This window comes from Rosa chinensis, chromosome 3 (assembly GCF_002994745.2).
Source record: "Rosa chinensis cultivar Old Blush chromosome 3, RchiOBHm-V2, whole genome shotgun sequence".
In the NCBI taxonomy this organism is placed as follows: domain Eukaryota; kingdom Viridiplantae; phylum Streptophyta; class Magnoliopsida; order Rosales; family Rosaceae; genus Rosa; species Rosa chinensis.
This window is the reverse complement of record NC_037090.1, coordinates 33,330,376-33,344,561: the sequence shown is the minus strand read 5'-3', so window position 1 is coordinate 33,344,561 and position 14,186 is coordinate 33,330,376. Positions and strand designations below refer to the sequence as shown.

General features: G+C 40.5%; 1 long non-coding RNA gene across 1 annotated transcript; it reads right to left on the bottom strand.

Annotated features, from left to right (window-relative positions):
* Nucleotides 1-3,188: 3,188 nt before the first annotated feature.
* Nucleotides 3,189-4,693, bottom strand: LOC121048952. Its single transcript, XR_005807757.1, has 2 exons — nucleotides 3,675-4,693; nucleotides 3,189-3,519 (listed from the first exon to the last, which is right to left on the bottom strand). It is a non-coding gene; the product is annotated as an uncharacterized LOC121048952 (long non-coding RNA).
* Between the last annotated feature and the right edge of the window lie 9,493 nt (nucleotides 4,694-14,186).

Sequence of the window (14,186 nt, the reverse complement as noted above, 5' to 3'; positions counted from 1 at the left end):
TAGTAACCAGGGTATGGACCCTTGGTCCGGTTGACACATTTGGAATTTGCCTTGCATGCATAATCCACAGCATTCTTTTTAGCTACCTCGCACGTCTCATTTCCAATCTGCTAATTAACGATCATCGGCATCTGATCCATGTTCTTGAGCTCTTAGAAACTTCTCTTACCGCTGAAGTTAAAGTAGCCATCTCGCACAAGGCATAGCTGCTGGGATTAAATTTCCATATATATATATATATATATATATATATATATATATCCGTATGATTGTAAATTTGTAATAGCTAAGCAATGTCACAGTACGATTCTTCAGTCCTTCAGAGATTTTGGTCTGGCAACACCAGACACCAGAGCAGAGTTTTGATCCTCGCTGCTGATGTTGAGGCACACGGACGTGCACCCTATGATGAACTTTTCTTCGCCACGAAAACCCTATAAAACAGCAGAAGTGTCGCAGCCTACGGCGACGAACCTTGGAACCGGAAATGCTGAAAGGACAATTCCAACGGAGCCAAGGAACCTTGCTCTCCACATTATAGCCGCTCTCGTTGTAACAATCCTTGCTTATAAAATTCATAGCTTGCAACTCACCCTCAGCAAGGATAAAATCAGTGACACGGAGGCTTTTGCCGTACTTCCAGTTCAGTGATATCATGGGGGTGTAGTGGAATGATCACAAGTGAGTTCGAATTTGTTTTCCTGTCCCTTCAGTAGTGTAGCAGCCGTCTAAATTATATGTTTGGATTATATGTAATTTTTTTTTATTTGGGGGGGGGGATGATAAGTCAATATTAATTCCATGTTACTATTCATAGACTCTACCGCTCTAGTATAGATAATGAGTCCAGACTAACAATAATAATGGATCGATCTGGTCATGTAAAAGCAAGATAGCTAGCTTTAATAGAGTCACAGTGCTGATTTCACTAATAATATCACGTACAGTATAGTCAGGGACGGAATCAGAAATTTAAGTTGAGGGGGGCTAATATTACCTTATAATGCTGTCAAGTTTTCCTAATTAAGTTCATATAAAGCTTATTTGTCATACTCTGACTTCGATGAGTTCGTATGAATTTAATGGTTTCATGCCGCAAAACTATTTTGTTAGCTTCTACATCTACTTAGTACCCAAGGAGTCGGTGCCAGTAGCATCAAGATTTGATAGTAGTTTGAGACTTGTGGCTTAAGTTCTTTTGATTTTCTTTGTGATTGGTCAAAGTTTTCAAAATATACATTTTGTCATTTCAAGAAGTACAGATCCTGGATTTTGCTTGTATCAATCTTTTAATATTTTTGTATCAGCATGTATTTACTCATATATAGTTGTTTTTCTCATACTTTTCTCTAATCTTCCCTCTATCTTCATGCATTTACTTGCTTCTATACATTAAATATATATAAGATATTTTTTTCTCTAAAAAAAATAGAGAGTGCTGCAGCACATCCCAGCACCCCCTTAGTTTCGTGCCTGTCGTTAATTGATGATACACAGAATAATATGACAAGAAAAAGACCAGTCGTATAACTTTATAATAAAGTCACTCGTATGCGTTGATTAATGGAAGGTGTTCCATCTTTTGGGTGTACTGTTGTATGTTTGTGTTCTTATTAAGGAATGTTTGTTCAGCTAAAAAAAAAAAATGGAAGCTAGCCATGCAGACAAAATATTGCGGGGCATTGGGAGAAGGACTGATAATTGACTAAAGTCTAAAGAGTAAAGACTAGCTCTAGATTCCCTCTTGGCCCAGAACTTCTTTTACCAAGTAATTTTAGACTATGTAGATATTCTTACAGCTATTGTTTGGGTTTAATAATTGGAAGCTAGCCAGTAGCCATGCAGATAATTGACTAAAGCTGTAGATTCCCTCTAGGCCCAGAACTTCTATTCCTCTTGGCCCAGTAGATCTTTTTACAGCTATTGTCTGGGTTAGGATGGAAACTAATCAAACTATTGAAGCTGTTGCCTTCTTCAAAGTCGTACAAAGTCGTCGGGTCTTCGTCAATAGACAAGAACAGGACGACCCCTCAATTATGAACTATGGGTCTTCGTCAATGGACGAGGACAATTATGGGTCTTGGTTAATAGAATGAAGAGAGGACGACGACTCGATTATTATGGGTCTTCGTCAACGGAGCTTCTTCTGTCCACCCAGGTCGGCACTCATCTTTATCTTTTAACAGCACATGAATTACACGCGGTGTTAGTCTTTGAGCAAAAGCAAAAGAAGACTCTTTGGCCATGTTTGTTTCCCAGAAAGTGGGCATTGGGAAAGGAAATACTTTCCTTTCTTGCGTTTGGGACAGCCAAGGGAAGGGAAACACTTTCCCAAAGGAAAGGAAAGGAAAAAGTGGAGGAAACACTTTTCCAAAGGAAAGGAAAGTGATTCCTTTCCTTTCCACCAACCAAACCTGGCCTTTGGTCTTTGAGACAAAAACGAAAAACTGTGTAAATACAGTAATTCATTTTTGCCAGCTAAAGCACACGATGGAGCATGATGCTGTTGTTGAGACAAAAAAATTCGAAAGGCCAATTTCATTAACTCCCATAAATGGCTGGTCGTGGCCTCTGTCAATAAAAGTTAGAGGCCAAAGCAATTGATACATATTTATTTGGCCACCAGTTCAATAAAGCAATTTAATTTAAATTGTTGGATAAGAGGAGTTCAAAGCAAAAGAGACGGGAGGTATTCAAATTCATATGGATGCATGAGCCAATGAAAGAAGAAAAAGCAATTAGCTTCACGTGAACTAAAGGCAACAAATTTTGGATAATATCTACCTCTTACAAACTCAAGACCGAGTCAAGGTGAAAGATATTTGCACCTATCCAAAGTTTGAATAAACAAACTACTAGCTCCAAGCTTCGAACGTGAAAATTGGAGTTTTGTTGCTGTACGTTGTGATTATCTTCAAAGTAACAAATCGTAACTTCAAGTTTGAATTCAAATTGCAAGCTATCCTTATCTTTAGCCAACTGTTTGGGTTCCTAGCTGCCTATAAAAAGGCTCGACCTCAAGCAGCAGAAAAAGAAAAAAAAGGGGGCAGCAAGAAGGGCTGGAGGGCAGAAAACACATCAAGAGGAAGGCGAAGCCCTACTGCAAAGGAGAGAAGAAGTTTCCAGCAGTTCGAAGGAGGAGCCGGCAAGCAGACGCTAAAAGGTTGAGGCCTCTCTGCTACTTCTTGTTTTTTTTGCAGGGTCTCTTTTATTGGTGTCGCTGTGGAGCCATGGAGATCCCCGAACGGTCGCAATCTCGTATATGATACATGTGTATCAACGAGTGTATGACCAATCGGTGGAGTGTCATGCCATCCGTTCTGGAAGTCAACAACGGTCACCACCAAAAGCCTTCTACCTCCTGCCATCCCTTCCACCGCAACACAACAAAGGGCCTTACACCACTTGCAAACAAGCCACACAAGGAATTTACCAAGCGAGACAAACCACAAATCATTGAAACTGGTGTCTGGAGAGGAAAGCTCACCCTCGATGGTCTCTTGGAATACTTCCGGCAACCTGCAAGCAAGGAGGAAACAAACCAGAAACTTGAGACCAAGCTGTGAAGCAGAGGTTTCTTCACTTCTCTATGAGAAATTTGGACTCATCTTGTCCACCAAATCCCAGCGATGAAATGGCGACCAAGAAAAAGTACAGGGAAGATGATCTAGTACCTACACAAGGTGGCTGCAGGGGTGCTTGAGTAGTGAAGACAACGAATGTTGAAGCTCACAACCCACCGTGAACGAAGAAGTCCAGTTGCCACAAAGGATGGAAGAAATCAGAGCAATCCCAGAAGATATGTTGAAGCTTCAAGCATGACTGCCTCTCATAGGGTGATGACTTGCAGGGTGTCTAGACTCTGGTGTTTAGAATCTGCAAGGCAGCATGGTGATCAAAGCAGAAAAAAATATATAAAGCATTTGCAGGCCTACAATTAGTGTCATGTTTTGATTTTCCCCAAAATGAAAGTAAGCGACAAGAAGATCAACAATGAAGTTCTTTTGGCTCTTCTGCTCTCTGTTCAAAGCATGAATGAATATAAAAAAAATGGCAGCAGCTCACCTCTCAAGTAGCCACGTTAAACTTGGAGGTGGAGGAATGTTCAAGACCTGCATCAAAAGACAAAGAGTTTTAAATTATATATTTGAACTATGATTGTCAAAGTTTGCTACAAGCTTGCTTTAAATAGGAGTCAGGCAACAAAGACCAAGAAACAATGCAAGTTTAATAATACAAGAGGCCATGAAGTGATTAACACACATCAAGACAAAATTTATTTGCAATTAAGCATGATTGTCAAACCGTGATGTTGCTGTACCTTTGGACTAAAGACAAAAACTTTCAAAACATCCCATTAAGCAAATGTGCAGCAAGTTTGTTTCCAGCTACGTGTCTCTTTATCAATCAAAAGAAGAAAAGAAGACAATATTCAAAGGCTACAAGATTCCTCTAGTGCTCATTGTGTGGCATGAAATGAACTCTGCATTTTGTAATAATCAAATCTTGGCAGAAAGTAAAGGAAGACAAGCGGTGGTATCGCAGACTTGCAAAAGTTGCAGCAACAAAGTCATTTCCTCTTGGTCTTATCCTTTGTTGACAAGCTGTGGCGGTGGAAAGTCATCAAGACATATGAAGACAAAATGCTATGTATAATTAAGGCCTAATCTATAAACTGTGGCATTCTGCCTTCTTTTTAAAGGAAATCAGTGGGAACCATTCGGCACATATCAAAACAAAAAGTACATTTAAGCATAATTGTCAACATGCAAATATGCAGGAAGTTTTTGTATGGCCGTCAAATGTGGTGCAGATATAAGGTCATGGGTGTCCAAAGCAGTTGCAAGCTTTCCTACAAACTTCAAAGTACTGAAAAGCCTACTCCAAATCTCTAAGGCCTGACCACGAAGCTCAGCATGACGAGGTGCATGCCTAAATCAAATCAATGGATGCTACCAAATTTGGCGTCCAAAAGAAATACATTTGGCGGGTTCAAAAAAATGTATACACATCCGTCAAACAAAAGTCGGTACAAAACCGGAAATACAAATTGCGATGAACTACAGTGGTTTGATCCCTTCACAGGGTATGTAGGCAGTCTAGCGACCCACTAGATGCAACCACAACTCCAAACAGAATCCCTGACTCCACCAGTCAAATTCGGCCAGTCCCAAATAAATCACTGACTCCAGTCAAATTCTCCCAATAGCACAAAAAATCAAATCCATTCCAAATCACACAAATAAAGTCCGAACCAAATTCAAGGGCTTTAAATCCTCTCCCAAACACAAATTCAAAATAAATGGGTCATCTACCCATTTAAATCTCAAATGCCGGAACTACATGTGGTTTGATCCCACAAAGGGTATGTAGGCAATCTAGAACCAAATTCATCTAGATGCAACCGCGTCCTAAACGCAAAATCGAATCCCTGGTTCACTTACACCAAATTCATCCCAAACACTACTCTCATTCCAAAATCAAAGCCCTCCAATGAGTCATTCACCCATTGGAACTCTTGAACTACGAGTGGCTTGATCCCTCTCCAAGGGTACGTAGGCAACCCATTCAAATATCCGGGTGCAGCCGCAAAAACAAAGAAACACACATCCCATCAATTGGTTTCTTCATAAATGGAATCAAAGGGTGTTTCCCTGTAACAGGGGATTGTAATTAAGAGACACATTCTGTTTTGAATGGGTCGAACCCGAAATAATAAAAACTCTATTCACTAAATGAATACGAGTGAAATTATGTTGGGTGACATTTACGCTCACTGTGTGCTATTTTCTCTCAACATAATTTTTGGCACGCCCAGTGGGACCCATTCTCCTTTTCATCTCCATTTATGATATAACTAATCATACTTGTTACTTATTTGCCTCAGGATACAATATGGCACCACAAGTGACAATGAACTTCCAAGAGCTCAAACCTACTGAATCAAAGGTTGGAGACGCAAGACGAGCTGATCATCATGTTTCATGCATCATTGATCAAGCTCTAATCACAAGCGACGTCTCAAAGCGCAACCATGTCCCCGCCACAACTCAGATAATGATTGGTTCCATTCCAATCAGTTTGGTCATTACACCATATGAGGTTCCAACAAGGCCCGAAGCCCGGTCCCTCAAGTCCCCACGACAAGTACACCTGCAATCGACGATAGCTAATACAACTTCCAAACTTCAGATAGTCAAGTTCACTTCAACCTCTGACAAGTCATCTGATCTAGAGGATAAAGTTGTTAATGTACACCATCGTCAACGTCAATCAGTGGTCAACAAAACAGCTTTTACAACTTGCAAGTCCAAGCAACGAGCAATGAGACTCCCATCTCATGTACCAGTGGGGGCACTTCGAGCTAATGTACCGCAGGGGGCATTCCCGAACTTTCTAGCAGAATTAAGACCATATATGGTCCCTGTTGTTAGTCCAAATACTCAAGAAATTTTTGAGACTCATAACGGCTCAAAGCCTGAGACCATGTCAGTTATGGTCACAAACGCATCAATAATAGAAGAGCAGCTAGAAGAAATGAAGACAATGCTAGCTGAAAAAGATGCTCAAATAGCAGCACTGACTTCTCAATTAGCCGCTATGGCTAACATTGGCAATCACAAAAATCATGAAAAAAGTGATTGTGAAAAGAAAATAGGAGGACATGGATTCGCAATCACAAGTCTTGAAGACATAAAGACACTAATTGCAGAAGGAATCCGAGAAGTATACACGTCCTCAAATCCACAGTTCTCTGGGTACTTGAAACCCTACCCTGCTCATTATGATGCACTACCATTCCCTAAAGGCTATCAGAGGCCAACTTTTGACAAGTTCGATGGAGTAGATGGCTCTCCGCATGAACATTTGGCACATTTCTTCTCAGCCTGCGGGGAAACATCACAATCAGATGCATTGCTAGTAAGGCAGTTTGTTCAGTCCCTCAGAGGAGCAGCTTTTACTTGGTACAGTCAACTACAACCAGGTTCTATCCTCACATGGGACGATATGCAAAGAGCATTTCTGGCACAATTTGTCAGCTCCAAAAAGAAAGTCTCAATTATCGACTTGGCTGACACTAAACAGGAGCCTGATGAAAGCACCAATGAATTCATTTCCAGATGGAGGAGCTTAAGCCTCCAATGCTCGGAAAAATTAACAGAGCTATCAGCAGTACAAATGTGCTCAAACAATCTCTTACCACAAATAGCAACTTTTGTCAGCACCGCAGAACCTCAAACATTCGAAGCACTAGTCTCAAAAGCTAGCAATGTCGAAAGACAAGTCGCCCGTAAGAAGATTATGACACAGAGGGCATCCTTTAAAGACCATAGAGTCGACAATATAGATGAGTCACTGGCAACCTTTGTCGAAATTGACACCAAGTCGAACAAATGCAAAGGAAAAGAAGGGTCTAGAAGGCTCACTCTCAAAGAAAGAAAAGAAGTCAAATACTCTTTCGATGATGACGACGTCGAACTGATTTTCAGTGAGCTCAACGAAGCACAATCTATCAAGCTCCCTGAACCAAAACGACAGAGTGAAGTCAACAAGACCGACGACCCCAGATATTGCCAGTACCATCGAATTGTAAGTCATCCAACAAAGGATTGTTTCGTTCTGAAGAACATAATCCAAGAAATGGTCAACAACAAGGAAATTGAGGTGGAGACATCGTCAGTGAAGTAAATTTGTCTGCAACCTTATCTGTCTCTCAAAAGGTGCTCAAAAAAAAATAAATTAAAAAAAAATCCCCCAGAACTACGACGGCTTGATCCCTCAAAAGGGGTACGTAGGCAGTCTAGCCTCAAAACTAGATGCAGCCACCCAATCAAAAATATATCTCCATTCCTGATCAATCAGGAAGAAAGAGAAAATCTGATAAATGAAGTAGTGGGTTTTGCTGACCAAGCATGAAAGCCTAATTAACATGTGCATAGGACGAAAGGATGCAGATTGTCAATAAAGCTCCTGGAAGGATTACAAGTCAAAGAAACTCTTTGAGGAGAAAACTTCTCGAGGGAAATTCGAGTAAGGAGAAATCTTCTCCAAGAAGATTCAAGTGAGGAGAAATCTCCTCGAAACAAATCTGAGTAAGGGGAAATCTTCTCGAAGTCAATGAGAATGAATCTCCTCGATAAAGATCCGAGTGAGTAGAAATCTCCTCGAGCTTGATGCAAGCAAGGAGAAAGCTAGAAGTTCCCTCAAGCTTGATGTAAGTAAGGAGAAAGCTCTTCAAGAAAGTTTCAAGTGAGAAGAGACCTCCTCAAGAAAAATCCTGGTGAGGTGCAATCCGTGGGAACTACGTAAGGCTTGATGCCTTAAATGGGTACGTAGGCTCTAGTCTCAAATTCTAGATCCAGCCACAAAATCCTCAAAATCACATTTTCTCTGCTAAAAGGTTGCGATACAATGGCACAAAGCCTTGCACCTCTGAGACTCCTTGTACGAGTATAAACCACAACTGGCGAAAAAATTTACAAATATGGGACAAGTAAGTTGCAGTGAAGATATCATATGTCTAAGCGCAAGCTTTCCTTCACTGAAAAGAAAAGTTGTCAAGCCTCGTACGCGCAAAGCTTTCCACGTACAACGCTTGAGGGGGCAACTGTTGAGACAAAAAAATTCGAAAGGCCAATTTCATTAACTCCCATAAATGGCTGGTCGTGGCCTCTGTCAATAAAAGTTAGAGGCCAAAGCAATTGATACATATTTATTTGGCCACCAGTTCAATAAAGCAATTTAATTTAAATTGTTGGATAAGAGGAGTTCAAAGCAAAAGAGACGGGAGGTATTCAAATTCATATGGATGCATGAGCCAATGAAAGAAGAAAAAGCAATTAGCTTCACGTGAACTAAAGGCAACAAATTTTGGATAATATCTACCTCTTACAAACTCAAGACCGAGTCAAGGTGAAAGATATTTGCACCTATCCAAAGTTTGAATAAACAAACTACTAGCTCCAAGCTTCGAACGTGAAAATTGGAGTTTTGTTGCTGTACGTTGTGATTATCTTCAAAGTAACAAATCGTAACTTCAAGTTTGAATTCAAATTGCAAGCTATCCTTATCTTTAGCCAACTGTTTGGGTTCCTAGCTGCCTATAAAAAGGCTCGACCTCAAGCAGCAGAAAAAGAAAAAAAAGGGGGGCAGCAAGAAGGGCTGGAGGGCAGAAAACACATCAAGAGGAAGGCGAAGCCCTACTGCAAAGGAGAGAAGAAGTTTCCAGCAGTTCGAAGGAGGAGCCGGCAAGCAGACGCTAAAAGGTTGAGGCCTCTCTGCTACTTCTTGTTTTTTTTGCAGGGTCTCTTTTATTGGTGTCGCTGTGGAGCCATGGAGATCCCCGAACGGTCGCAATCTCGTATATGATACATGTGTATCAACGAGTGTATGACCAATCGGTGGAGTGTCATGCCATCCGTTCTGGAAGTCAACAACGGTCACCACCAAAAGCCTTCTACCTCCTGCCATCCCTTCCACCGCAACACAACAAAGGGCCTTACACCACTTGCAAACAAGCCACACAAGCAGTGGCGGAGCCAGGAATTTAGGTTTACTGGGGCACACAAAAAAATAAAAATATAAAAACATACAAAATCTTTAAATGTAATTTCTATCTATTACAATGATTTGTCCTCGACGAGATTTTATATTTTGAAATCGTTGCAAGATAGTCTCATTATCTATACTAGTAAAAATGTCTTTCTCAACATATGAAATCAAGCAATCATTCATAAACTTGTCACCCATTCGACTGTGTAAACGAGTCTTTACAATGTTCATAGCAGAAAATACTATTTCTACACTTGCAGTCGCAACTGGTACAATCAATGCTAACAACAAAAGTAAGTACATCGGTAAATATGTGTCACATCTTTTTTGGTCTGAACTATATGTCACAGATTTGTATTATATATTTTTAGAAAATTTTTATTGAATTTAAAATTCTGTAAGTAATAAGAAATATGAATCTTTAATCATAACAAATTCGATCTATTATAGATGTCAAAGAAATTTAGGAAAAAAAAATTCTATAATATTACTAAAAGTTCAAACGTGTTCTTCCTCAAACAATCCCATAAAAAAAAAATTAAAAAAAACAAAAGAGGAGCACCTAAGCACTTCGGATTAAGTTGAGAAAAAATAATATAAAAATCTATAATATAAATATGATATTAATATAATATTAAACTATATACATATATTAATTTTTTTTTCTGAAAATTTGAGTGGGGCACGGGACCCAGTGGGCCCCTGCCTCCCTCCGCCCCTGCACACAAGGAATTTACCAAGCGAGACAAACCACAAATCATTGAAACTGGTGTCTGGAGAGGAAAGCTCACCCTCGATGGTCTCTTGGAATACTTCCGGCAACCTGCAAGCAAGGAGGAAACAAACCAGAAACTTGAGACCAAGCTGTGAAGCAGAGGTTTCTTCACTTCTCTATGAGAAATTTGGACTCATCTTGTCCACCAAATCCCAGCGATGAAATGGCGACCAAGAAAAAGTACAGGGAAGATGATCTAGTACCTACACAAGGTGGCTGCAGGGGTGCTTGAGTAGTGAAGACAACGAATGTTGAAGCTCACAACCCACCGTGAACGAAGAAGTCCAGTTGCCACAAAGGATGGAAGAAATCAGAGCAATCCCAGAAGATATGTTGAAGCTTCAAGCATGACTGCCTCTCATAGGGTGATGACTTGCAGGGTGTCTAGACTCTGGTGTTTAGAATCTGCAAGGCAGCATGGTGATCAAAGCAGAAAAAAATATATAAAGCATTTGCAGGCCTACAATTAGTGTCATGTTTTGATTTTCCCCAAAATGAAAGTAAGCGACAAGAAGATCAACAATGAAGTTCTTTTGGCTCTTCTGCTCTCTGTTCAAAGCATGAATGAATATAAAAAAAATGGCAGCAGCTCACCTCTCAAGTAGCCACGTTAAACTTGGAGGTGGAGGAATGTTCAAGACCTGCATCAAAAGACAAAGAGTTTTAAATTATATATTTGAACTATGATTGTCAAAGTTTGCTGCAAGCTTGCTTTAAATAGGAGTCAGGCAACAAAGACCAAGAAACAATGCAAGTTTAATAATACAAGAGGCCATGAAGTGATTAACACACATCAAGACAAAATTTATTTGCAATTAAGCATGATTGTCAAACCGTGATGTTGCTGTACCTTTGGACTAAAGACAAAAACTTTCAAAACATCCCATTAAGCAAATGTGCAGCAAGTTTGTTTCCAGCTACGTGTCTCTTTATCAATCAAAAGAAGAAAAGAAGACAATATTCAAAGGCTACAAGATTCCTCTAGTGCTCATTGTGTGGCATGAAATGAACTCTGCATTTTGTAATAATCAAATCTTGGCAGAAAGTAAAGGAAGACAAGCGGTGGTATCGCAGACTTGCAAAAGTTGCAGCAACAAAGTCATTTCCTCTTGGTCTTATCCTTTGTTGACAAGCTGTGGCGGTGGAAAGTCATCAAGACATATGAAGACAAAATGCTATGTATAATTAAGGCCTAATCTATAAACTGTGGCATTCTGCCTTCTTTTTAAAGGAAATCAGTGGGAACCATTCGGCACATATCAAAACAAAAAGTACATTTAAGCATAATTGTCAACATGCAAATATGCAGGAAGTTTTTGTATGGCCGTCAAATGTGGTGCAGATATAAGGTCATGGGTGTCCAAAGCAGTTGCAAGCTTTCCTACAAACTTCAAAGTACTGAAAAGCCTACTCCAAATCTCTAAGGCCTGACCACGAAGCTCAGCATGACGAGGTGCATGCCTAAATCAAATCAATGGATGCTACCAAATTTGGCGTCCAAAAGAAATACATTTGGCGGGTTCAAAAAAATGTATACACATCCGTCAAACAAAAGTCGGTACAAAACCGGAAATACAAATTGCGATGAACTACAGTGGTTTGATCCCTTCACAGGGTATGTAGGCAGTCTAGCGACCCACTAGATGCAACCACAACTCCAAACAGAATCCCTGACTCCACCAGTCAAATTCGGCCAGTCCCAAATAAATCACTGACTCCAGTCAAATTCTCCCAATAGCACAAAAAATCAAATCCATTCCAAATCACACAAATAAAGTCCGAACCAAATTCAAGGGCTTTAAATCCTCTCCCAAACACAAATTCAAAATAAATGGGTCATCTACCCATTTAAATCTCAAATGCCGGAACTACATGTGGTTTGATCCCACAAAGGGTATGTAGGCAATCTAGAACCAAATTCATCTAGATGCAACCGCGTCCTAAACGCAAAATCGAATCCCTGGTTCACTTACACCAAATTCATCCCAAACACTACTCTCATTCCAAAATCAAAGCCCTCCAATGAGTCATTCACCCATTGGAACTCTTGAACTACGAGTGGCTTGATCCCTCTCCAAGGGTACGTAGGCAACCCATTCAAATATCCGGGTGCAGCCGCAAAAACAAAGAAACACACATCCCATCAATTGGTTTCTTCATAAATGGAATCAAAGGGTGTTTCCCTGTAACAGGGGATTGTAATTAAGAGACACATTCTGTTTTGAATGGGTCGAACCCGAAATAATAAAAACTCTATTCACTAAATGAATACGAGTGAAATTATGTTGGGTGACATTTACGCTCACTGTGTGCTATTTTCTCTCAACATAATTTTTGGCACGCCCAGTGGGACCCATTCTCCTTTTCATCTCCATTTATGATATAACTAATCATACTTGTTACTTATTTGCCTCAGGATACAATATGGCACCACAAGTGACAATGAACTTCCAAGAGCTCAAACCTACTGAATCAAAGGTTGGAGACGCAAGACGAGCTGATCATCATGTTTCATGCATCATTGATCAAGCTCTAATCACAAGCGACGTCTCAAAGCGCAACCATGTCCCCGCCACAACTCAGATAATGATTGGTTCCATTCCAATCAGTTTGGTCATTACACCATATGAGGTTCCAACAAGGCCCGAAGCCCGGTCCCTCAAGTCCCCACGACAAGTACACCTGCAATCGACGATAGCTAATACAACTTCCAAACTTCAGATAGTCAAGTTCACTTCAACCTCTGACAAGTCATCTGATCTAGAGGATAAAGTTGTTAATGTACACCATCGTCAACGTCAATCAGTGGTCAACAAAACAGCTTTTACAACTTGCAAGTCCAAGCAACGAGCAATGAGACTCCCATCTCATGTACCAGTGGGGGCACTTCGAGCTAATGTACCGCAGGGGGCATTCCCGAACTTTCTAGCAGAATTAAGACCATATATGGTCCCTGTTGTTAGTCCAAATACTCAAGAAATTTTTGAGACTCATAACGGCTCAAAGCCTGAGACCATGTCAGTTATGGTCACAAACGCATCAATAATAGAAGAGCAGCTAGAAGAAATGAAGACAATGCTAGCTGAAAAAGATGCTCAAATAGCAGCACTGACTTCTCAATTAGCCGCTATGGCTAACATTGGCAATCACAAAAATCATGAAAAAAGTGATTGTGAAAAGAAAATAGGAGGACATGGATTCGCAATCACAAGTCTTGAAGACATAAAGACACTAATTGCAGAAGGAATCCGAGAAGTATACACGTCCTCAAATCCACAGTTCTCTGGGTACTTGAAACCCTACCCTGCTCATTATGATGCACTACCATTCCCTAAAGGCTATCAGAGGCCAACTTTTGACAAGTTCGATGGAGTAGATGGCTCTCCGCATGAACATTTGGCACATTTCTTCTCAGCCTGCGGGGAAACATCACAATCAGATGCATTGCTAGTAAGGCAGTTTGTTCAGTCCCTCAGAGGAGCAGCTTTTACTTGGTACAGTCAACTACAACCAGGTTCTATCCTCACATGGGACGATATGCAAAGAGCATTTCTGGCACAATTTGTCAGCTCCAAAAAGAAAGTCTCAATTATCGACTTGGCTGACACTAAACAGGAGCCTGATGAAAGCACCAATGAATTCATTTCCAGATGGAGGAGCTTAAGCCTCCAATGCTCGGAAAAATTAACAGAGCTATCAGCAGTACAAATGTGCTCAAACAATCTCTTACCACAAATAGCAACTTTTGTCAGCACCGCAGAACCTCAAACATTCGAAGCACTAGTCTCAAAAGCTAGCAATGTCGAAAGACAAGTCGCCCGTAAGAAGATTATGACACAGAGGGCATCCTTTAAAGACC